We start from the raw sequence: 27,137 nt of genomic DNA on the forward strand, positions 1-27,137 counted from the left end.
TATATGCAAATACTATGGCATTATGTATAAAGGACTTGAGCATCTGTGGATTTTGGTATCTGCAGAAGGTCCTGGAGTCAGTCCCCCAAGGATACCAAGGGAGGACTGTATTGCTCATTGAAACCAAAAATCAAGCAAAAAGGCTATTAAATTGAAAAAAAAATTTTTTTCATTTTGTTTTTAAGCATTGAGTGTGTATATGCATTAAAAAAACTGAAATAAAATATATCAAAATATTGAAAAAGTTTATTGCTGGTTATGTGTGGTTTTACTTTCTATTTTTCTGTTTTCCCCCCAAAATTTCGGCAATGAATGTGTTTTTCTAAAGGTCGTATTATATGAGTTTGTGTGTGTATATCTTTAAAACAGTATTTGCTTCAAAGAGAATAAAATACCTAGGAATCCAACTTACAAGGGATGTAAAGGACCTCTTCAAGGAGAACTACAAACCACTGCTCAGTGAAATAAGAGAGGACACAAACAAATGGAAGAACATACCATGCTCATGGATAGGAAGAATCAATATCGTGAAAATGGCCATACTGCCCAAGGTTATTTATAGATTCAATGCCATCCCCATCAAGCTACCAACGAGTTTCTTCACAGAATTGGAAAAAACTGCTTTAAAGTTCATATGGAACCAAAAAAGAGCCCGCATATCCAAGCCTTGTGATGTTTTAAGATGCCTTCTTCCCAAACCTTGATCCCCAGCTCTATAGCAACCCTGAAAACCAAAAGGTTTGTGACTATAGGAGTTATATAAAACAGAAGCCTAGCAGCCAGTGGAAGTGTAAGAACATTTTTTGGAGCTCTAATAAAAAGCCTCATATCCTAAAAAAATTGTCATTCTTTTACCTGCCAGAGAAGCTCCATTCAGAGGACTTGCCTTTATTTGACCTAAGAGCTAACTCTGTACAAATAGTTCTAACCCGAGTGTTTGCTGAAAAAAAACAGGCAATTGTTTAATATCATAGCTGCTGGAAGTGATGTTACCAGTTGTGTATAGTAAGACCAAAAAATTAAAAGTAAAAATTAAAAATAAGATGTACATAAGGTGCTTTGCAAAACTCAAACATGTTCTGAGGGATAGAGAAGGCCATGGACACATACATGTCTGTATATATGTCCAGAAAAGACAAGAAAAAACTCTGATCTCTCATCTCTAGCTGACACTGAGCTTACTGTGAAAGTAAGAAGTTGAGGCTAAGGCAGAGTTTATACTGCCTACTAGAGCATTGCAGACATCCTCCCCACACACATACATAGCCATTCAACAAAGCCTGGGGGACTTAGTGGCTCAAATCATTTAAGGAAACCTCTGTCAAATCATTAACTGGCCATTAAGCTAACTGAGCAGAGTCCTCAATAGGCTGACATGATGAGAAAACAGACTGTATAAAATTAGCTCAGGAAAGTCACTAAACAAATAACAAGAACAGAAACATCACCAACAAATACTAACAGCAATATACTCTGAGGGTGGGGGATCTGACTCCCAGAGATGCCATATGATGTTTTAAAATTTTAGTTTACAATAAAACATCACAAGACACACATAAGAGTAGGAAATTATCTCACATACACAGGCTAAAGAAGCAATCAGTATAAATTGTATCTGAGGAAGCCCAGGTATAAACTTATTAGACAAAGACTTTAAATTAGTATTACAAATATATTTATTAAATAATGTCTTAAAAGAAGGAAAGGATTAGAATAATGTGCCCCCAAATCAATAATGTCACTAATGAGATAAAAAGTATAACAAAGAACTAAATTGTATTTCAGGAGTTGAAAAGTAAAATAATTGTAAAAATTACTGGAAGGATTCAACAGCATATTAGAAGTAGTGAACAAAAGAATAGAAAACAACCCTATTTAAAATGTGTAAAGAACATAAACAGGCACCCCTCAAAAGAATACATTCAAGTGACCAACAAACAAAAACTGGTCAGCATTACTAATCATCAGAGAAATGAAAATCAGAACCACATGAGATATCATCTCAAAACAGTCAGCATGGCTATTATTAAAAAGTCAAAAAATAACAGATGCTGCTGAGCTACAGAGAAAAGGGAATGCCCATACACTGTTGTTGGTAATATAAATTAGCCACTATTGAAAGATTTGGAAATTTCTCAAAGAACTTAAAACACAGCTACCATTCAACCCAGCAATCCCATTACTGGGTATATACCCAAGGAAATGCAGTCTTTCTACCAAAAGGACACATTCACTTGCGTGTTCATCGCTACCCTATTTGCCATAGCTAAGACATAGAATCAGCCTAGGTGTCCATCAATGGTGGATTGAATAATGAAAATGCATTATATATACACCATGGAATACTACACGGCTATAAAAAAGAATAAAATCATGTCCTTTGCAACAACGTGAATGTTGCTGGAGGTCATAATCCTAAGTGAATTAACACAACAGAAAATCAAGTAGTGCATGTTCTCACTTATAAGTGGGTGTTAAACATTGACCATACATGGACATAAATATAGGAATAATAGACACTGCAGACCACTAGAGAGGGAAACAAGGAGGGTATAGGTTGAAAAACTACCTATTGGTTACTATGTCCACTACCTGGGTGATGGTATCTGTATCCCAAACCTCAGCATCATGCAAATATCCATATACTAAACCTGCACATCTACATCCTGTATCCAAATAAAAGTTAAAATTAAAAAAAAAAATTACAAGTTGGAATATATAGCAATTGAAATTAGCCAGTCTGAAGAACAAAAGAAAATGAAAAAGACAAAAAGAACAAACCTCATAAATGTCTTGGGGAGGAATCACGTATACAAACATACAGATACTTGGAGAACCATGAGAAGGGAAAGAGACAGAAAAAAAAATTAAATTAATAATGGCGGAAAACTTTTCATTCGAAATTATGTTGTAATTATTGAAGTTCAACAGACTCCAGGCAGATTTCAAAAATCCACAACTAGCTACATCAAGAGGAATGCAAAAGATCATGTACAAGTTATCTTCAATAAAATTAACAGCTGATTTCTTACCAGAAACGATGGGAGACAGAATATAGTGAGCTGACGTATTCAAAATGCAGAAGGAAGACTGCTAACTAAAAACTATCTAGTAAATGATACTTTAAAAACAAAAGGAAATTAAGGTATTATAAGATAAAGAAAAACTGGGAGAATTCGTTGCTAGCAGACATTCTCTAAAAGAAATACTACAGAGAGTTCTTCAGACTGAAATGAAAGGAATATAGATAATTCAAATAATCCTTAAAAAACACTAATAAAAATAACTGCATAGGTAAATATAATGGTGGTATAAATGTTTTTAGTTTGTAAATAATTTTTTCTCTTCTATGAGTTAAAGGAAATTGAAAAAATAAAATTTATAGAACTGCTAATGAATTTATTAGCGCAAAGCACTTGTATACTATTGAAATTACATCTGTATTAATGTGAATTAGATTGTTTTAAATTAAAATGTTAATTGTAGAGTTCAGGGCAACTAAAAAAATGAAACATAAAAATATATAGTAAAATAATACACAACTAAAATAGTATAACAAAAAGTATCTATTTAACTCATTACTGCCTTAAAATAAGGCAGAACTTATCAAAATAGGCAGCAATGCAGGGAGAAACAAAGAAAAATTCACATTAGACTTATAGAAATCAGATAGCAAAATTGTTGACATGAATTATAATCTTATCAGCAATTACATAAAAATGCATTACACGTTTTAATCACAAAGGCAAGGACAGGGAGAAACTGGAAAATTTGTTTATTGTTGAGGAAAATGCAAAATGGTCCTTTTACATAAACCAATAAGACAGTTCCTTAAAAAATTAAAAATAGAATCACTGTATGATCCAGCAATTTCACTCTTAGGTATATACTCAAAAGAATTAAACGCAGAGTCTCAAACATATATTAGAACTAATGTATGATCCGGCAATTGTGCTTCTAAGTATAATCTGAAAAGAACTGAAAGCAAAGTCTTAAACATATATTTGTATACTCATGCTCATAAAGCATTATTCACAATAAACAAGAGATAGAAGTAATGGAAATTTACAATAACAAATTAATGGGCAAACAAAATGAAGTATGTACAGTCAATAAAATGTTATTCACAGCCTTAAAAAGGAAGGAAATTCTGATAAATGCTACAATGTAGATGATACTGGAGGATATTATGGTAAGTGAAATAAACCAGTCAGAAGAAGACAAATACTATATAATTTCATTTATATAAGACATGTATAGTTGTCCAATTCATTGAAATAGAAAGAAGAGTCCCTTCTACCAGGGACTGGTAAAAGCAAGATATGGGAAATCAGTGTTTAATCAGCATAGAGTTTCAGTTTTGCAAGATAAAAAGGATCTGGAGATGGATGGTAGCGATGGTTGTACAACAATGTGAATGTACTTCATGCCACAGACTGTATATTTAAAAATGGTTAATGTGGCAAGTTGTATATTGCATAAATTTTATCACAATTAAAAATTTTAAAATAATTTTTTTAAATGTGGAGATTTACAGTGTAGTTAGAAGGTGTAAGCCAACAGTATTATTTAAAAGTGACAGATTTTAGATTCATATACAAGCAAATAGGTTAAAAATAAAATAATGGAAAATACACACAGTGACCAAAAAATGATACACTAATATTGGACAAAGAGACAATAAGACATTTTTTTTTCTAGAGACAACACAGAATTTATAATAATAATGACAATAGTATCAATTCCACACAGAACTATAAAAATTGTAAATATAAATAGTATTTAGTGACAAGATAAAACCTTTGTATGGACATTTAATTTTCAACGAAGATATCAAGATAATTTAATCATCATAAAATACAGTCTTTTCAACAAATGGTGTTCAGACAACCGTATATCTATATTTACATGCAAAAAAATGAAGTTTGATTTCTACTGCCTACCACTTACAAAACTTTTCTGAAAATAAATCATATACCTAAATGTAAAAGCTAAAGCTATAAAACTCTTAGAAGAAAATATTTGAATACATCTGTGTAACCTTCGATTAGGCAATGATTTCTAAGACATGACAAAGGTGAATGAAATCATAGAAAAAATAGGTAAATCACACTTGATTAAACTGAAAATCTTGTCCGCTGAAGGACCAGATTTAAACTATAAAGAAAGATGAAACGTAGCACACAGAATTAGAGAACATATTTTCAAATTTAGTGTCTAATAAAGAATATGTATCTAGAATTTAAAAGGCCACTTCAAACTCAACAATAAAAAGACAACACATTTTTTTTTAAATAGGCAAATGATTTGAATAGACATTTCTCCAAAAAAGACATAAAAATGGCCAATAAGCACATGACAACCTGCTCAACATGACTAGTTATTAGGAAAATGCACATCAAAACTGCAATATGCTAAGATTTCTTGTCCATTATGCTCAAGGTCCTGGGAGCCCACACCTCACCCCAGTGAGCCCTGGATGTGAGATATGAAGTCAAAAGTGATTATTTGGGAGCTTTAAGATTTAATAACTGCCCTTCTATGTTTCAGACTTGCCTGAGGCCTAAGTAGCCCCTTTCTTTCTATATAGTCTCTTTTCTCACTTTTGGAATGAGAGTATTTACCCAATGCCTGTACTCTCATTGTATCTTGGAAGTAACTAATTTGTTTTTTGTTTTTTATTTTTATTTTACAGGCTCAGAGTTGGAAGGGGCTTGCCTTTTCTCAGATGAGACTTTGGAATCTGGAGTTTTTGAATTAATGTTAGAATGAGATGAGGCTTTGGAGGACTGCTGGGAAGGCATGACTGTATTTTGCAGTGTGAGAAGGACATGAGATATGGAACAGGGACAGAATGATATGGTTTCCACCCAAATTTCATGTTCATTTGTAGTCCCCAGTATTGAAGATGGGGACTACTGGAAGGCAATTTGATCATGGGGGTGGGATTCTCATCAATAGTTTAACACCATCCTTGTTACTGTATCATGATAAAGTTCTCATGAGATCTGGTCATTTAAAAGTGTGTAGCATCTCCATGTTCTCTCTCTCTTCCTCCTGCTCCAGCCATGTGAAGTGCTGGCTCACCCTTTGCCTTCCGCCACGATTGTAAGCTTCCTGAGGCTTCCCCAGAAGCAGAAGCCACGATGCTTCCTGTAAAACCTGCAGAACCATGAGCCAATTAAAATCCATTTCTTTATAAATTACCCAGTCTCCATTATTTCTTTATAGCAATGTGAGAACAGACTAATATACATTAGTTTGGCAAAATTAAAAAGGCAGACAATAACCACTGTTGATGAGAATGTGGAGAGATTGAAACCTTCATATATCATGGGAAGGCATTTTAAAACTAGAATTACCATATGACCCAAAAATTTAGTCATATACCAAAGATGAACAAGTTTATATGTTAAACCTTGTATATAAGAGTCCATAACAACATTATTCACAGTAGACAAAATTGGAAACAACACAGATATCTATCATGAATGGACGAACAAATTGTGATATATTCATAAATGGAATGTCATTTGGTCATAAAGTGTAATTAAATACTGATACATGTTATAAAATGAATGGATGTAGAAAACCAAGATGAAAGGACCACAAAATTGTAATTTCATTTATATAAAATATTCAGAATAGGCAATTATATAGCAAAAGAAACTATATTAGTATTTACCAAGGGTTATGGACAGAGCAGGATGTGGAGTAACCGCTAATGGGTATAGTATTTCTTTTGTGGTGATGTAAATTATCTCAAGTCAGATGAGTGAAAACACTAAAAATAATCCTCTCATTGGATATATTTAAATGGGGAATTTTTTAGTATATAGTTTACATATTGATAAAGCTGTTATTTTTTAAATGTCAATAATGTTAAGGTTGAGAAACTTTTTTTTTATTCTAAACTGGAAGGATGGAGATGACATGTTTGCAGAAGTGGCAGTTTAGCTAAGACTTGAATTATAAATCTATTCATAACCTGCGGATTGAAACAGAATACAAAGTATGAAAGAAAAATAAAGGAAGTAAGGAACAGAAGGAGGGAGAAAGGGAGAAAGGAAAAAAGGAAGGACGAAAAGAAGGAAGGAAGAAAGGAAAAGACATAGAGAAAGGGAGGAAGAGAGGAAGATAGGGATAGAAAAGAGTAGAAAAAATACATTGAGAACAATAAAACTAAGAGTGTTTTTGTTTTTGTTACTTTTCTTTGTTAGTTTTAGTTTATTATATAACCTGTTGGAAGACATTTATTCTAGTGACTTTCCTAATGCAAAGGAGTACTGAGGAATTAGAGGCTTAGAGATGTTGAGTAACTTACCTAACTCAGAGAACTGCTCAGTTTTAGTTTTAGCTGTTCAGTTTCAGTTTTAGCTTTAGAATGAGCCAGAAGCATTTGGTTCCTGTGCCACGTTTCTTATAGGAGAGAGAGTTTGGAACAATGTGCCTGTGAAAATAGTAGATTTGTTCAGGACAAATAATTTGGAAGATAGTATAGAATAATCAGATGGAGATGATCAGTAGGAAGCTAAACCTTTGTTAATTTGAATAAAGGAGAGGTAGAAGACCACAGTTATTAAAAACAAGTGAGTTTTTGAAACAGCCCACCTGAATCCATTTCCAGGCTCCATCATTCATCAGTTTAATCAATATAGGCCTTAATTTCAAATTTTTTATTAGAGATAATAATTTTAATATCTAATTCATAAAATTGAGTATTAAGTATGAAGAATTTAGAAAGATGTTATTGCAAACTAAGGTCACATGTTAGCTTTTACTTGTGAGGATAGAATTCAGATAATTCAGGATATGAAAAGGAGAAATAGATATTGATGTCATTACATTCAGGTAGTCAGCTGAACAGTTAGGAGTGCATAGAATTATGCAGAAAAAAAAGAAGGAGAAGAGAAGTGAGACCTGGGGAATTTGTATATATTTTTAATTGACTTAGATTAAATATGGTTTTAATTTTTTAAGGCATAAATTGAGGCTGCATTTGGACTCCAGATGTATTTAATTAAAATGACTTTTGCTTTATTATTTGGACAAATAAAAGAAGATGTAATTTGACAGAAGAGGCATTTTATAGTGGTTGTTCTAGAAGAGTGACTGTGACATGTGAAATTGTTCTGATTGTAGTAACTAAAAGTAGGTACCACATTTAAAAAATGCTTTGGAAGAACATTTTTGATAGATGAGATATGGCTGACTAAGGACAAGAAGAAATCAAAGATGACTGTATATTTAATAGTCTGCTGAGCTAAGAGTATAATGGCAATATTGACAATGATGGAAATATAGAGAAGTTACAGCAAATAATGAACTTGGTTATAGACATGTTAAGTTTTAGGTGTCAGCAGGATATTCAAGCATAGATATCTTGCAGAAAGCTGAGAATGAGACCTTGAAGAGCATATAGGCCTTAAATTTATTTTTTCAGCTTTCTATGTATTACTTTAATTTTTATATTTTCTTTCTCTTAACTGTTTTGGCCATGAGATTCTTTCTCTAATGTTCCTTCTGATTTTTTAAAAAAATATTCCATAGTGTAAACATCTGGAAATATTTTATTTTGCTTTAAGTTGGCTATTTTTTAGTTAAAACCTAATTATTTCCTCACATTTCTTTGAATACGTGAGGAAGTGATTTTTTTCATTTTTCTAATTTTCTTTTGAAGTACTTAATTTGAAATTGCTAATAGCAAAATTTATTTATTTATTTATTTATTTTATGTTATTTTTATTATTTATTTATTTATTTATTTATTTATTTATTTATTTATTTATTTTTAGATGGAGTCTCGCTCTGGCGCCCAGGCTGGACTGCAGTGGCACACTCTCGGTTCACTGCAAGCTCCACCTCTCTGGTTCACGCCATTCTCCTGCCTCAGCCTCCCGAGTAGCTGGGACTACAGGTGCCCACTACCACGCCCAGATAATTTTTGTATTTTTAGTAGAGACGGGGATTCACGACGTTAGCCAGGATGGTTTTGATCTCCTGACCTCGTGATCCGCCCGCCTTGGCCTCCCAAAGTGTTGGGATTACAGGCATAAGCTGCGATACCCGGCTGTAAAATTTATTATATTCATAGGTGCAATAAAAAAGCAAAAGCATAAAAAAAAAAAAAAAAAAAACAAAAAAAAAACTACTAGCTCAGCAAAATTCCCAAGTTTTCATTTATTTGTCAAGCATTTTCCCATATTTTCCTTGTTTTGTTATTTTTTCTCTTGGCTAGCTTTATTTATGTAAATGTGTGATTTCATGCTGTTATTTCAAAAGTGCTGTGAAGGACCTGGGAGTTATAGGAGGCCTCTATCAAATAAAGGATGAGGGCTTGCATTCTTCCAGAGCTTCATCAATGTAAATTACATATGTAATTTCTATTGCAGTTTCATATCCCTACAGTCCACAACAGTTTAAACTGGCCTATACACAAATGTTTGAGTGAAGAAACTGAGGCAGAAGATGTGCTAATGTAGAATTGAATAATGGGGAAATTATTAGCATTAAAAGAAAACTTCAGTACTAAAATTTTCTATGTACAAATGAAATCTTTCAACAGAACTCTAGCTTTCTAATATTATATGTCATTCACTCTTCATACCAAAAGCTATTATCTATTGAATATTCGCAGCCTTCCACATGAACAACCACTAGATGTTCAACAGTGTACACCAAGACTCTACCTTAGTCCCTAATCGTTTTGGCATCAGCAACTGGTTTTGTGGAAGACAATTTTTCCGCAGATGTGGGGAGAAAAGGATGGTTTTAGGATGAAACTCTTTCAGTTCAGATCATCAGGCTTTAGATTCTCATAAGGAGTACATGGCCTAAATTCCTCACGTGTGCAGTTCACAATAGGGTGTGCACTCTTACCGAAATCTAATGCAGTAGTTGATCTGACAAGAGGCGGATCTCAAGCTGTGATGTTGGCTCACCTGCAGCTCACATCCTGCTGCATGGCCTAGCTCCTGAGAGGCCATGGATGCTTAGGTATCTGTCCACACCCTGGGGGTTGGAGATGCCTGCTCTCTGACAAACGCAGAGGAATTGAGAGTTAATACATTTTACAGAGGATTTGTTTCTGATTTATCTATGATCTGACTTTGGCCAAAAAAAAAAAAAAAAAAATCAGGAAACGACTAATATTTGACTCTATAGTGATAGAATAGTGGTGTAAATAACAAAGATGTATGCATTCACCAAAACTAAACAAACCGCAAAAGGGAAGCTTGTGCATTTCATACTACATAAACTCTACTTCAATAAAAATATTTAAAAACTTTTTGTGACTTTTATGTCACATCAAGGTTTACAGCATATTTTGTTGTTAGGTGTCTTTTCTCTCAGGCCTTTTAAAATATTTTTCATAATTAAAAATAATGGCAAAAACTGTGATTACTACTGCACCAACCTAATAGTAGATACCTGTCATTGTAAAGTTTGAACTGATAAATTCTATTATTTGTGTGTTAATAAAATGATTTCACTAGAAAGTGCTGTGCATCATTTTAGATAGCACAAGAATAATCCAGGCCATAGCATGGTGTTTGCAGAACTTTAAAAAAAATCACTAATAACATCTCATGATTACTTATAAAGTTAACTTTTTAAGAAAGATATTCAGGTCACTTTTTTCCTTTTTTTATTGTTATTATGCCTTAAGTTCTGGGATACATGTGCAGAACGTGCAGGGTTGCTGCATAGACATATGCCATGGTGGTTTGCTGCACCCAACAAACCGTCATCAAGAATGTCAATGGTAATTTGATGGGAATAACATTGAATCTATAAATTACTTTGGGCAGTATGACCATTTTCACGATATTGATTCCTCTTATCTATGAGCATGGAATGTTTTTCCATTTGTTTGTGTCCTCTCTTATTTCCTTGTAGTTCTCCCTGAAGAGGTTCTTCACATCTCTTGTTACCTTGTATTCTTAAAAATAGGAATTCTCTTTATTCTCTTTACAGCAATTGTACATGGGAGTTCACTCATGATTTGGCTCTCTGTCTATTATTAGTGTATAGAATGCTTGTGATTTTTGCACATTGATTTTGTATCCTGAGACTTTGCTGAAGTTGCTTATCACCTTAAGGAGTTTTTGGGCTGAGACAGTGAGGTTTTGTAGATATACAACCATGTCATCTGAAAACAGAAACTATCTGACTTCCTCTGTTCCTATTTGAATACCCTTTATTTCTTTCTCTTGCCTGATTGCCCTGGACACAACTTCCAATATTATGTGGAATAAAAGTGTTGAGAGAGGGCATCCTTGTTTTGTGCTGGTTTTCAAAGGGAATGCTTCCAGCTTTTGCCCATTCAGTAGGATATTGGCTGTGGTTTGTCATAAAGAGCTCTTATTATTTTCAGATATGTTCCATCAGTACCTAGTTTATTGAGAGTTTTTAGCATGAAAGGGTGCTGAATTTTATCCAAGGACTTTTCTGCATCTATTGAGATAATCATATGTTTTTTGTCATTGGTTCTGTTTATGTGATGGATTACATTTATTGGTTTTTTGTGTGTTTAACCAGCCTGGCATCACAGAGATGAAGCTGACTTGATTGTGGTGGATAAGCTTTTTGATGTGCTGCTGGATTCAGTTTGCCAGTATTTCATTGACGATTTTCACATCAATGTTCATCATGGATGTAGGCCTGAAATTTTTGTTGTTGTTGTGTTTCTGCCAGGTTTTGGTATCAGGATGATGCTAGTCTCGTAAAATGAGTTAGGGAGGAGTCTCTCTTTTTCTATTGTTTGGAATAGTTTCAGAAGGAATGGTAACAGCTCCTTTTTGTATCTCTGGTAGAATTTCACTTTGAATCCATCTGGTCCTGAGCTTTTTTGGTTGGTAGGCTCTTAACTACTACCTCAATTTCAGAACTTGTTATTGGTCTATTCAGGGATTCAACTTTTTCCTGGTTGGTCTTGGGAGTGTGTATGTGTCCGAGAATTTATCTATTTCTTCTAGACTTTCTAGTTTATTTGCACACAGGTGTTTATAGTATTATCTGATGGTAGTTTGTATTTCTGTGGGATCAGTGGTGATAGCCCCTTTATCATTTTCTATTGTGTCTATTTGATTCTTCTCTCTTTTCTTCTTTATTAGCCTGGCAAGTGGTTTATCTATCTTGTTAATCTTTTCAAAAAACTACCTCCTGGATTCATTGTTTTTTTGAAGGGTTTTTTTGTGTCTCTATCTCCTTCAGTTCTGCTCTGATCTTAGTTATTTCTTGTCTTCTGCTAGCTTTGGAATTTGCTTGCTCTTGGTTCTCTAGTTCTTTGAACAGTGATGATAGGGTGTCAATTTTAGATCTTTTTCACTTTCTCCTGCGGGCATTTAGTGCTCTAAACTTCCCTCTAAACACTGCTTTGGCTGTGTCCCAGAGATTCTGGTACGTTGTGTGTTTGTTCTCATTGGTTTCAAATAATTTATTTATTTTTGCTTTAATTTATTTATTTACCCAGTATTCATTTAGGAGCAGGTTGTTCAGTTTCCATGTAGTTGTGCAGTTTTGAGTGAGTTTATTAATCCTGAGTTCTAATTTGATTGCACTGTGGTCTGGGAGATTGTTATGATTCCTATGCTTTTGCATTTGCTGAGGAGTGCTTTACTTTCAATTACATGGTCAGTTTTAGAATAAGTGCAATGTGGTGCTGAGAAGGATGTATATTCTGTTGATTTGGGGTGGAGAGTTCTGAGATGTCTATTAGGTCCCCTTGGTCCAGAGATGAGTTCAAGTCCTGAATATCCTTATTAATTTTCTGTCTCATTGAGCTGTCTAATATTGACAGTGGGGTGTTAAAGTTTCCCATTGTTTTTGTGTGGGAGTCTAAGTCTCTTTGTAGGTCTCCAAGAATCTGGGTGCTCCTGTATTGGATGCATATATATTTAGGATAGTTAGCACTTCTTGTTGCAGTGACCCCTTCTACCATTATGCAATGTCCTTCTTTGTCTGTTTTGATGTTTGTTGATTTAAAGTTTGTTTTATCAGAGACTAGGATTGCAACCCTGCTTTTTCTTTTACTTTCCATTTGCTTGGTAAATATTCCTCCATCCCTTTATTTTGAGCCTATGTCTTTCTGTGTGAAATTGGTCTCTCTAATACAGCATACTGATGGGTCTTGACCCTTTATCTAATTTGACAGTCTGTGTGTTTTAATTGGAGAATTTAGCTCATTTATGCTTAAGGTTAATATTGTTATGTGTGAATTTTATCCTGTCATCATGATGCTAGCTGGTTATTCTGCCCATTAGTCAATGCAGTTTCTTCACAGTGTGGTTGCTCTTTATATTTGGTATGTTTTTGCAGTGGCTGGTACTGGTTTTTCCTTTCAATATTTAGTGCTTCCCTTAGGAGCTCCTGTAAGTCAGGCCTGGTGGCTATAAAAATCCCTCAGCATTTGCTTGCCTGTAAAGGATTTCACTTGTCCTTCACTTGTGAAGCTTAGTTTGGCTGGATATAAAATTCTGTGTTGAAAATTCTTTTCTTTAAGAATGTTAAATATTGGCCCCCACTCTCTTCTGGCTTGTAAGGTTTCCAGAGAGAGATCCATTGTTAGTCTAATGGACTTCCCTTTATAAGTAACCTGACCTTTCTTTCTGGCTGCCTTTAACATTTTTTCCTTCCTTCAACTTTGTTGAATCTGACGATTATGTGTCTTGGGTTTGCTCTTCTTGAGGAGTATCTTAGCAGTGTTCTCTGTATTTCCTGAATTGAATGCTGGCTATCTTGCTAGGTTGGGGAAGTTCTCCTGGATAACATCCTGAATTGTGTTCTCCAACTTGGTTCCATTCTCCCCATCACTTTCAGGTACCCCAATCAATCATAGGTTTGGTCTTTCCACATAGTACCATATTTCTTGGAGGCTTTGTTCATTTCTTTTCATTCTTTTTGCTCTAATCATGTCTTCACACTATATTTCATTAAGTTGATCTTCAGCTCTGATCTCCTTTCTTCCTCTTGATCCATGCAGCTATTGATACTTGTGTATGCTTCACGAAGTTCTCCTGCTGTGTTTTTCAGTTCCATCAGGTCATTTATGCTCTTCTCTAAATGGGTTATCCAGGTTAGCAGTTCCTGTAACCTTTTATCAAGATTCCTAGCTTCCTTGCATTGGGTTAGAACATACTCCTTTAGCTCAGAGGAGTTTGTTATTACCCACCTTCTGAAGCCTACTTTTGTCAGTTCATCAAGCTCAGTCTCCGTCCAGCTTTGTTCCCTTGCTAGAGAGGAGTTGTGATCCTTTGTAGGAAAAGAGGCATTCTGTTTTTTTTTTTTTTTTTTTCCGGAATTTTCAGTATTTTTATGCTGTTTTTTCTCATCTTTATGGATTTACCTACCTTTGATCTTTGACGCCGATGACCCTTGCGTGGGATCTTTGCATGGGCGTCCTTTTTATGCATGTTGATGTAATTACTTTCTATTTGTTAGTTTTCCTTCTAACAGTCAGGCCCCTCTTCTGCAGGCGTATTTGCAGAATACACCTTTTTTCTACTTTTTTCTACTTTTTTTCTACTTTTTCTACTTTTTTCTACTTTTATCGTTTAGCTAGCTACTGTGGAGTGCCTTGGAATAGGGCAGCAAATTCAAAACTCAGACAATATTCATAAAGTATGAATATAGCAGTTTATTATATGTGATCATTTTATTTATAGTGTTAGTACTGCTTAAAAACAAAGTGTAGCTTTTTGTGTAATAGCAAAAATGCATATGTGAAATAAGATACCAAGAAAAAAATAGTTTGATTCAGAAGTTTTGAAATAAATTTGTATATGACAGACACTATTTTAAACACTGGCGATCTGATAGCAAAAGGAAAAAAAATTAAAAAAACACTCTGTTATCATAAATATCACACTATGCTAATGGATAAATAAAAATTAAAATAAGGATATAGAAATATAATGTTAAATAGTAATGCAGACCAAGAAAGGGGAAAAGCAAATTAAGAGGAGAAAAGGAATGATAGAGAATGCTACTCAAAATAAAGTCATTAGGAAAGTTGTGCTGAAGAGATAATATCATAGTAGAGGTCTAAATGGTGAGAAAATAAGACACTAAAGATTTTGCAAATGTAGTTTCCAACAGAGGGAATATGAGAGAGTATAGCACCATTATCTTTCTGTGCAATTTAACTTCCAAACTCTAGCAAGGTATTGCATTTTTAAAAATACCTTTAGCACCAATATATTTCCTGATATATTAAGTTTTAAAATGTAATCCATGTAGGAAGTTGGCTCTGACTATCAATATATCTAGAATTGTACTTTTTTTTTCCCAATTTCTACCATCACTGTTGAAATAAACACCATTGAGTACCTGCATTACTGCCAGTGCCAGAAAACTGTTATCCCTTTACCCCCTATTTTCACCATAGGGACACAAAAATCTACTTTAAAACTAAGACAAATAATATAATTTTTCTGTTCCAAACCCTACCAATGGTCCCTCTGTTACTCAGAGTAAAAGGCAGAGTCCTTGCAGTGGTCTTCAAGGATCCACATGGTCTGGCCTGCAACTTTTTCCTCTACTCCAGCAACAAGGCCTTCCTGACTCTTTTATGAAAGCATTAGTCTTGTTTCTTCTACCCCAGGGCCTTTGCACTAGCTGTCCTCTCTGCTTGGAATGATTTTCCCTAAGAAATCGGACTCAGGGAAGAGTCAGGTCCCTTTATTTCTTTACAGTCTTGAACGGAATGTAATATTATCATTCTATACCCAACCAAGAATTCCTTTTTGCTTTATTAAGCTTGATTCTATACTCCCAAATTTATCATCTCACTACTATGTTATTTGTATATTTATTGTTTCTGTTTATCTGTTTTATGTCTCCCCACTTAGAATTTAATCTGCATAACTTCTTGCTTTGTTAACTAAGGTATTACTAGTAATCATACAATGACTAGCTCACAGTAACTCCTTTATATATATTTTCGTGCATAACATGATAGATTAAAACAAATGAAAGCAAAGATTATTTGCATTCGATTTCACATTATTTATGTCTGTGTGAGATCAGCATTATACTGTCTTAGGTTGATTTAGTGCTACACCTTGATATTTTTGATTTAAGATTTGTTTGGAGAAAATCGAGAAGGGTTATAAATTAATCAGCATAGTAAACCATTATTATAGATTCCCTGAATATCTTTCAAAATAGAAGATTACTATAGTCTTCAACAACTATGTCTTTTGGTTCTGATTGATTGATTTGCATGGTGTTGTCTCATATGTAGCTATATATCCTACAGAAATTGCAGGAAATCGATCTAGAGATTGAATCCTATGATTCTGTTGCTGAGGCACATGGGAATATGATCTTAAATTGTACCTTGGGGTACGCCCCACACATACACAAATGCCACATGTGAGAAGTATCTTCAGGTGTGTTAAACAGTCTGCGTACATCTGTAGAGAATAACGTCACAAATGACTGAGAAATAATATAGAATCTTCTGGAAAAATGGGAAAACTAGCTATAACAGAAACAGAGAATTTGTCTAAAATAGATAAATAACTTCACAAATTTTTAGTATCCCAGTGATTGGTCACCAGTATAAACTTCAAGCAGAGACAAAGTGTCTTTTCACTACTAGGTCCCTCTGTGACTATATAGGGCACATACACTGGGGAGTGAAGAATAGAGAGGAGTCACTTTGTTCCTCTGTCCCGGTACACTGCAGAGCTTTCTTGGTCCATAGTTTGTAAGAGTTTCTCTTATACTTCTGGATATTGCTCTTCCCCCTGGAATTAAAACACTTCAGAACATAAAAAGTTGCTGCAGTAGTTTGAAACAACTTTTATTTTTTCAGGAAAGAGTGAGCCAACAATTTAATAAGAGGGCAGATAGTCACAAGACTTGTGGAAAAAGGGTATTTCATCTAATATCTAAAATGCTATACAAAAAGATTTTTAAAATGTATGATGTTCTTTAGGTTATGAGTAAAACAGAAAATGAAAAGACATAGATAATAAAATGGACCCAATAGAGTTTATGTAAATATTTGTCTAGTAATGTGCAATCATTGCAGAGACCTGAAATAATATTCACAGGTCCAGAGGGCAACAGTCTGTCAAATTTAAGTATTTATTACAGCATCTTATTTTGATATCTTCTGTGGCCTTCAAGGTAAATGTATTGATGCATCCTGAAACTGAAATGTCAGCACTTATCTATATGTGTGAAATATCAGGATTTCTAGAAATTAGTTTATTTCAGTTGGACAAGTAGAAAACAAATGATTCTTCAAAAGAGGCAATTTGAAGACAGACTGAACACATTAACCCCTCATTATAGCACTATTTGCCTCTCAGTGCTACTCAGAATTATGCACTAGACTCAGAATGTGAATATTTCTTCACTTTTGTGGTGAGGGCAGTGGTCGTCAGTTGAATCTCTGCAACTGTTTTATTATGCAGAACCAAGTTACTTCCATTTGTTACTTCCCAAGAAGACTGAAAACTGCACACATGGACATCTGAAAATTGAGAATCTGTATGAAATGATCAGAGGAAAAAAAGATCTTTTAACTAACAACATTAGTGGGTCAAAAGAACTTCTCTTAAAAATATAGTTTCACAATCTCACTTTGATATAAATTCTGCCAGTGTTGGTTTATTCTTTTAACCTTAGAGTTAATGTACTGAGAAGATTTTTGGAATGCAGATTGCATAGTTATTATAATAACAATAAAGACTTTCTATTTTTCCATGCTTGTGTAAATGATTAACACTTCAGAGCTGAACTGGTGACCTTTCCTGTTATTTATTTTCAACACCTTCCACTCTATTTGGGGCACATGGATTATACCTTACAAGATATCTGTAACAATATAAGCAATAAATAAGAAAATAAGTACATATTTTAGAATAAATTAGAATATCGAATTGCTTTCTGGTTGAATTAGTTTATTTATTCATCAAAGTATAAATATTTACCAAATGTCTATTAATGTCAGGTGCTAGGAAGGCAATTATTTACATGACACAGTACCATCTTCTAAATCTCCATGATCTAGAAGAGGAAAATAAATTAGTAAAACATATTATAATGTCTATGGTGCTATCATATCATGTGGGTTCGAGGGAATAAAAAGTCTAATTTTTTCTGTGAAGATCAGAAAACACTTTCTACAGCTGAGTCTTGAAAATGGGAAACTATGGCATATTGGAACATGATGAACAGATAAAAGGACATGAACAAGGGACATGGGAATGGATAATGGGAGTTTGAGCCTGTTTTAAGAGTTCTATTTCTGTACCACAGGAAAAGGATGGTAGTAGAGAAGCATGTAGAGGAAAATTCACAGAAGTTCATGTATGTTGTGTTAGACATTAAGACATTAAGAAGGTAAACATATGATCAATATATCAATGAAGTGTAGGTAAAACAGCATGATTTTAATGGAAAGGACACGGTAAACCTAGGTATGGAATATGTAACACTAATCAGGAAAGGTAAAGGTGTTGAGGTTTTAGTTAAATAAACAGTAAAGTCACCTAATACAACAGTTAAAAAAAGGAAATCATCTCTTTCTTATTTATAAAGATGGGATTGTAATTCTGGGAGTTAGTATAGTTAAAGGAAATGAGGCTTGCTGTGAAGAAATACATTAAACAAAGAGACTATTAGGTTTGGAATACTTTTTATATAACTCAATTGACTTTATTTAACTGAATTGATCTATTCTATTTCTCTAATCAACTTTTTTACAGGGTATAGAAACACATTTTTTGTGCTGATATCCTCAGGATGTCATTTTAAAAAATGTGTTATATCCCCCCCAAAAAATGAATGTACATTTCATTTTTTAAAAAGTTAGCTGCAGACCTATGAAAATGATAACTTTAGGGATACGAGCATTTGATACTAAAATTTGGGAGTGAACATTTTTACTCAAGTTATAGAAATTAAACATATTATCAGTACTAAAAGGAAATGTTGGTTTACAGTTCAGTCATTTCTTCGTAGAGTACTGAATTCATTCATAAGATTAATCAAAATTCCCTAATATTTAAGTATAACTTGAATAAGACCATAATGCTAGTGGATGAACTTTATTCAACAGTATTTTATTAAACATATGCTACAGTATCAGACACTGAGAAGATAAAAGTGGTCAAAATATTATTTTGCTAAAAAAAAAATATGAGCTACTGTATAGGAAAGCCAATTTAGAACTAAGTTATATCAGTCAGGCACTTCGTAGGGCTTCAGACTTAATACAACTTAGGTTTTTTTTTTTTTTTTTTTAAATAATTTTTGTGAGTACATATTAGGTTTATACATTTATGAGGTATAAGGGATGTTTTGATACAGGTGTGAAATAGGCAATAATCACATCATGTAAAATGGCATTTATACCTTCTTACAATCCAATTATAGGACATAGTATTTGATAGCACAACAGAGTGACTATAATCAATAACAACTTAGGGTTTTAAAGAAACAAAGGCATATCAGATACAAAGTGAATGCTCACTCAAAATTATTCACCTAGTTTATAATATTAAGAACATATAAATTTTCTAGATTTTGAGGGAAAGAAATTGTTTTCCTCTTTGGGGCGATGTTTAATGTATATGTGTGAGTAACCATGAGTGGTGACTCATGGAATTTTCAAAAGTCTACCAAGTAATTAATTTAGTATTGAATTATTAATTAGGTTTTTATTAAGCATCTGTCACAAAATTACTGCAAATATTCTTCAAATAGAATGAGCATTAACTTTTCTGTATATATGAGTATAAATACATAAAAAAACATACTAATTGTGTTTAATGTCATTTGCCACATTAGCTATATATCACTGCATAAATATTCTTGTTAAACTAATTATCACCAACTAGGAGTTACACAAATTTATTTACAGATGTGACAATAAGCCTGATCAACTTTGGAAGATATTAGTATCCTCATGGTTTAGATGAGTAAGCTAGGACTAGTGTCTGTACTTCCCAATGCCTTTTAAACCGTAGATTGTAGAGTGGATCCGCCACTATCTCAAAGAACATATATTTAAAGCTATACCATGTTGCATTATCCTTAATTAAATTCAGAATTGGTTTTGGTTCTAAATTATCATTTATTTTATTGTGGAATAGGAATAAACTATTGAAATCTTGTTTTGTTTGTTTTTTTGAGGAAGAGTTTTGCTCTTGTTACCCAGGCTGGAGTGCAGTGGTGTGATCTCAGCTCACTGCAACTTCCACCTCCCAGGTTCAAGTGATTCTCCTGCCTTCCTGCCTCAGCCACTCAAGTAACTGGGACTACGGGTGCCTGCCACCATGCCCGGCTAATTTTTTGTATTTTTAGTAGAGACAAGGTTTCTACATGTTGGCCAGGCTGGTCTCGATCTCTTGACCTCATGATCTGCCCGCCTCAGCCCCCAAAGTGCTGGTATTACAGCCATGAGCCGCCACGCCAGGCCAGAAATCTTTACAAAAGTTATGAAAAAATATATTTGATTTCACATGTCAGTTTCTTTTTCCTTCTCAAGATGTTTTTCACAGCTTATGTAAAATGTCAAGGTCCCTAGAAATTTCACTCTAAAAGTTAAAGAAAACTTATGTCATATGAATGACATGGCAGAATGACAAAAGAATTAACATAAGAAAAATACTTAAATTACTAAAGCAGAAACTAGTGAAAGAAAATAAACATGTCTACTCATGATACAGTGTCAATATGAGAGCTGATATTGTTATTTTATATAGCAGTGGTTTACCGGAAGGGCATGAATAGCCCTCAAGCTTGGTTGAGTGAACATAAAATATGTATAATGTTTGATGTTGTTTCAAAGTTTATGGTTATGAATTATTATGATCTCATTTCCTGATGTATTTTGTTTTTATTAAATTATGGAAACACAGAATAGTATAATGTTCCCTTCACTTTTGACTTAAAGTCAAATGGAAGATTATGTGTGTTTATTGAACAGTATTACATATTATTGACATTATTTTCTTATGTATTCAAATAGATACTAAACTGTCACTAACACATGGAACTGACAGCAATCAAATGGTAAACTATGATTGCAATTAGGAGAACTCCATTCTGTCTCTCTCTCCCTTTCTGCACATCTCATAATTTTTGGTTGAAAATTGTACACCTTAAATAATATAAAGTTGTGATTCTTGATATGAACATATTCCCAAGGCTATTGTTATTGCTGTTTGTCATTGTTTTTGGCTTAGTGACTTTTCTGATACAATTCTGTAAGATCTGTATTCTTTATCATGTGTGTTTACTACAGTCTCTGCTCAATTAACTTAGTGGTCATGCAATGATTGGACAAAGACTTTCTTAGCTGCCAGGAACAAATAAGTATTCTAATCTTTGTGAACAAATTCTGTATGAATGTTGGGTTATGCCTTCAAAACTCAGCCTGACAACTGACAATCCTTATTCAGACTTCACTTTCTGCTTATGCATATTCTCAAGGTTAACTAGAACAGAGAGATTAGGGCCTTCCTGAATCATCCTGAGTATGTGCACAGTCTTGGGCATGCATGAAGTCCTCTGCATACATGTGTTCCTTCTAGATATCCAGGAATAGGTGGAGAATCCCTAACAATATTTCATTACCCAGATTTTCCTTTAAAGGTTTTCAATCAGTTGTTTATTACAACTCCCATTCACACTCTTAAGCTGTAAAATTTAACAATTGCATGTGTGTGTGTGTGTGTGTGTGTGTATACATATTTTTTTTTTTTACAACTACCCCTGGGGAAAAGGCTTTTCACACCAGGTGAGCTCTAAGTTAAGTCCAACACAAATAGCTTCGTAAGTGGGGTCTTTCAGGAAACCACCAGACAGCTAAAATATTGATAATTCTCTTGCAATGAGCTTTTAAGGAGCTTCTAATTTTACATACATATATACATATGAGTTAAGCTGTCTAAAATATTGTATATGATAAAATTAGGGGGTCCAGAAAAGTAGATACATAATTGAATTTAATTACTATATATGATATTATGCAAGATAATATAAAATATATGTGAATTGCTTGGCACATGAAACATGATCTTTAATAAAATGACATAATTTTCAACTATAATTTGTACAATGGTTCCATGAAAGTCATATTAATATATGTATATATAACTCATACCTGAGTTAGGGCCTTTGAATTTAGGGAGAGTTAGTAACCTTTTTGAGTTCTTAGTCTTAGATACTGCTGAAAAATATTTTAGGATTCCAGAATAAATTGACCCATTTTTAAGGACACCTCACAATGTAAGTGCTTACACATGGATTTATTTTTTTAAAGTATGTTTGTACAAATATAATTATACATAAATCAGATGGCTGTACCTAAAGGAAAAATGTGAGAACCTCTGCAGTTGTTGTCCCTTCTTCCTAGAATGTTCTTTTCCTAGATCTCGATCCCCTCTATGTAGCTCGAATACATGTAACACACACTTGACAAATCTTTGATGAATTATGATGCTTCTTCTGTGATAATCAAATCTGTTCTTTCTTTTTACCTGTGATTCACCTACTGCACAGTGTCTATAGAGCGTACCTTTATTTTTTCTCATTTTGATAAATATTCCTATATTTTCCTGTTTTGATGAGTGAGGAAAAGCTTTTTCTTCAGATACTGTGTTTTTAAAAATGAAATGACAAGTTTTCATTAAAAGTGTATAATTTGCAAGTAATTTCTATTAAATTACAAACTATGTTAGTGTTTTGAAATTGAATCTTGAACATAAATTATAGCAGAGTTGCATTGTCTTTTTTTGCATGTTTACTTCAAATCTATGAAGATTAATTTGTATTTGAATGAATATGCTTGCTATTTGTTTATCTAATACAATATATAACCCCTTCTCAGGTGGAATTTTTTTTGGCGTAATGTTCAGTAGTAGTATATGGATACATAGTATTATGGAAAGGAAGCTCCCTGTTAGACCTAAAAAGTTCCTGAAGGGACAGCTAATCTTGAAACTAATTTTTGACATCCTAGGTTCCCATAACTTTTCTACCACTATTACACTTTAAAGAATTATTTTTATAGATTTTTGTGAAGACAATTTAACTAGTACCAGCCTTTCTTTCAAACTGTGAAACTATATATCTCCTTAGGCAAACTTTTAATAATTTTAATGAGATATATATATATAAAATTATATATATAATTTTTATATATTAAATTATATAATTATATATTAAATATATATTATATATAATTTTATATATAGAGAGAGAGCCTTAGGCAACCTTTTAATGATTTCAGATTTAAAATAAAATTTCTACTTCATAGTATCCATTATACCTTTTAAAACTAACTAACACTTTTCTAAAAACATTATTCAATCACCTAGCTTATGCAATTCTGCTTACCCCAATTACTTCAAAGGTTGGCTGAGATTGAGGTCTACATTTTAATATATAGACTGGCAAATTAATAAAAGACCTGGAATGATATTTACCCTGACTAAAAACACTATTAAAGACATAAAAGAAAATTGTTTGGCCAGAATGTCTTTTATTATGTCTGCTGCCTCATTGCTGTAATACAAGACTCACTGGACTCAGACACCCACCAGCAAATCTTTCTATCATTGTTGCATCAAAAACAACCTCAAGCCTTTTAGAAAATTAGATTTGTCAACATTATTGAGTTGTTTCACTGAATACACAGTAGCAGTAGATGAGCGTGAAAGATCATAACTTAAGCCCTTAAAACTTTTTATAGGAATGCATTAAGTTTATACTGCATTCACCTTTCCCAAGTGTGCACTGTGTGTGCTATCATTTGTTTGTTTATAAATGTTTTATGAGATATTACATTCACTATTTTTATATTTCTTGGCATACATAAGAATATTTGTTTTATTTATTTTTTTTTTGCAGAATTTTGGAGAGATTGATACTATAAGAAGGAACTCAGGAATTTATATTTCAATATAAAAGCAGTTGAAGACAGAAGATCTCTTACTTGGCATAGGATGTGTGATGGATTGTATGACTAGCACAAAGTTGTGAGGCATCTATTTTGACTGTTTTCACCTCTAATTTAGGAATATGTAATTTTAAAGTCGGAAATGGTATTCAGATCGTATAGATATACGGATGGAATTTTAAAGATGGAAATGGTATTCAGATCATATAGATCATATAGATATATATAGATTATTTTGCATATGTGAATAATGCATAACAGATCTGTTAAATGACTTCACATGGGTCAAGCATTTAATTAAGAAGATATCTGCTGAAATAAATAGGATATGATTCCTAACTCTATGAACTTCTACAAGCATGTAACCTTCTTTATGTCTATGTTTTGAAGAAAATCTAGTTATAATTATTATACTGTCATATTAAGCATTTTGGAAATTTTCCAAAAAAAGGATAATATAAGTATATAGCTATATATATAAATGAGTAGATACAATTAGTGACTATATGTGTGTCTATGTATACATATAAAACACAAGGGAGAAAGCTCTCAGGAAATAACATGTTCTACTAAATCAAAAGTATTAAATTCAGCTTAGTCAGTAGCTATGAAAAATTTTACCTTCTCTATACTGACTTTAAGGCTTATGGAAAAATGTAATTTTATTGTTATTTTAATGGATAAATTTCAACATTTTTTTTTAATTGATACTCTCTTCCAAGGTAATTTTCACCTAAATTTATATGTTTTTGAAGACATTATTACATTTAATAAAAATATCACACAAAAACAATGAATATGTGTATGAATCATGACTATAAAAAGTTTATTTCTTAATTATTTTATTCTTTTTATAATGTCTGATTTATAAATTAAATGTCTGACTTACATTTAATTTTGCCCATAGTATATCTACATTTGTATACATATGTGCATATACATATATATGAGGTTTCATAAGATTGTAATATAGTTGTCCTATACAGTGTATTATTTATCTTTGAAAAAATTAATGTTTTATTAATAATTAACAAATAATAACTTGTTATATAATATATGAAGTATAGTGTAATGTTCCAATGCATGTATACATTGTATAATTGTTAAATCAGGGACATTACCATATTGATTACTTTAAATATTTATCTCTTCCTTTTGGTGACGAAATTAAAAATTTTCTCTTCTAGCTATCTTGAAATATACACTGCATTATTATTTGCTGGTGACTGTACTGTGTAACAGAACACCAGAATTTATCCTTCTTCTCTAATTGTAACTTTGAAACCCTTGAGCCAGCTCTCCCAGTCTTCCTCTCCTCTACTCTCTCCAGCCTCTGGTAACCACTATTCTACTTTCTACTTCTATGAAATCAACTCTTTTGGATTCCACATATGAGTGAGATCATGCAGTATTTGTTTTTCTGTGCCTAGGTTATTTCCTTTAACTATGTCTTCTGGGTTCATCTATATTATGTCAAATGACAGGATTTCATTCTATTTTAAGGCTGAATAGCATTCCTTTGTTTATACACACATTTATCTTTACCAATTATCTGTAGATGAAAACTTAGTTTGATTCCATATCTTGGCTATTGTGAATAGCACTACAATAATGATGGGAGTGCAGATATCTCTTCAACACACTTATTTCATTTCCTTTGGATATATACTCAACAATGAGATTGCTGAATCATATGGTGTGGTAGTTGTAGTTTTAATTTTTTGAGGAAACTTCATACCGTTTTTTATAATGGCTTTACCAATTTACATTCTCACCAACAGTGTATAAGAATTTCTCTTTCTCCACATTCTCAGCAGCATTTGTTTGTTTGTTTTGTTTTTGATAAAAACCATTCTAACCATAGTGAGGCAATATCTAATTGTGGTTTCGATTGCATTTCCCTGGTGATTAGTGTTTTTGTCCATTTCCTTTGCTTAGAACAGATTACATGAACCTTGTCAGTTTATAAAGTGTATATACATATATATATATCTTGTAGTTACAAATGCTGAGAAGTCCAAGGTGGAGAGGTCGCATCTGGTGAGGATCTTCTTGCTTGTGGGGACTCTGCAGACTCTGGAGGTGGTGCAGAGCCTCATACAGTGAGGAAGCTCAGCATGCTAGCACAAATCTCTCTTTCTCTTTTTATAAAGCCAACAGTTCCACTCCCGTGATAACATACTAATTCATTAACCCATTAACCTGTTAATTCATGAATGGATTAATCCATTCAGGAAGGTAGAATTCCTATTATCCAAACACTTCTTAAAGGCCTTACCTCTTGATACTACCAATTAGGGATTAAGTTTCAACATGAATTTTAAAGGGGATAATATTCCAACCATAGCAATTAATTCTTTTTGAATGTTTTATACCACATTTTTACTGTACCTTTTTTATGTTCAGATATATTTAGATATAAAAGTATTTACCAAACTGTTATAATTTTTCCCAATATTCAGTACAGTAACAATTTAAAAGTTTGTAGCCATGGAAAAAAAAGATTACTACACAGCCTAGGTGTGTAGTAGGCTACACAATCTAGGTTTGTGTAAGTACACTCTATAATGCTCACACTATGGTGGAATTGCCTAACAATACATTTCTCAAAAGATATCCTCATTATTAAGCATGATGTTGACTATTGCCATAGTCAATGGTCTTAAAATATAACCTCAGTGGATAATATTTTTGATAAAAAAATATTTCAACCTATCTTATTTAATTTAGAAGGGTAAGAATATTAATTCAGAAATTCAAGAGTATCAAAAAATCAAAAATTTTAAAGTATGATCCTTAATTCACACTCTGATGAATTGATAACATATTCATCAACAGTCACTATTAAGTCTAGGTCCATTTTCTCAGATTTCACCAAGTTCCAAGCTCTTATTCATTGCAGAAGGCCACTCCAGTTATTGGACATTTGTGCGTGCTGGTTATTACACTGATGTCCAAGGTGCCTTCTGTTTCAGTAGCTCTGCTGCTTGTATGCAATAATTAAGAATGCATTTTTTTGTGTGTGTATATTTGGAGCTCCTAGGTCTTGAATCCAGCCTTTGCTGATTCATCACAGTTATCTCTTCTGAGATCTTGCTACATCCTACTCCAGATTCTCCCAAAGAGCAATAAAGAAATACGCTCATTGTCTTAATCCACTTGGCTGCCTTAATAAAATACCACAGATTGAGTCACTTACACAATATAATTT

Source organism: Papio anubis, chromosome 3 (assembly GCF_008728515.1).
Source record: "Papio anubis isolate 15944 chromosome 3, Panubis1.0, whole genome shotgun sequence".
Classification (NCBI taxonomy): Eukaryota; Metazoa; Chordata; class Mammalia; order Primates; family Cercopithecidae; genus Papio; species Papio anubis.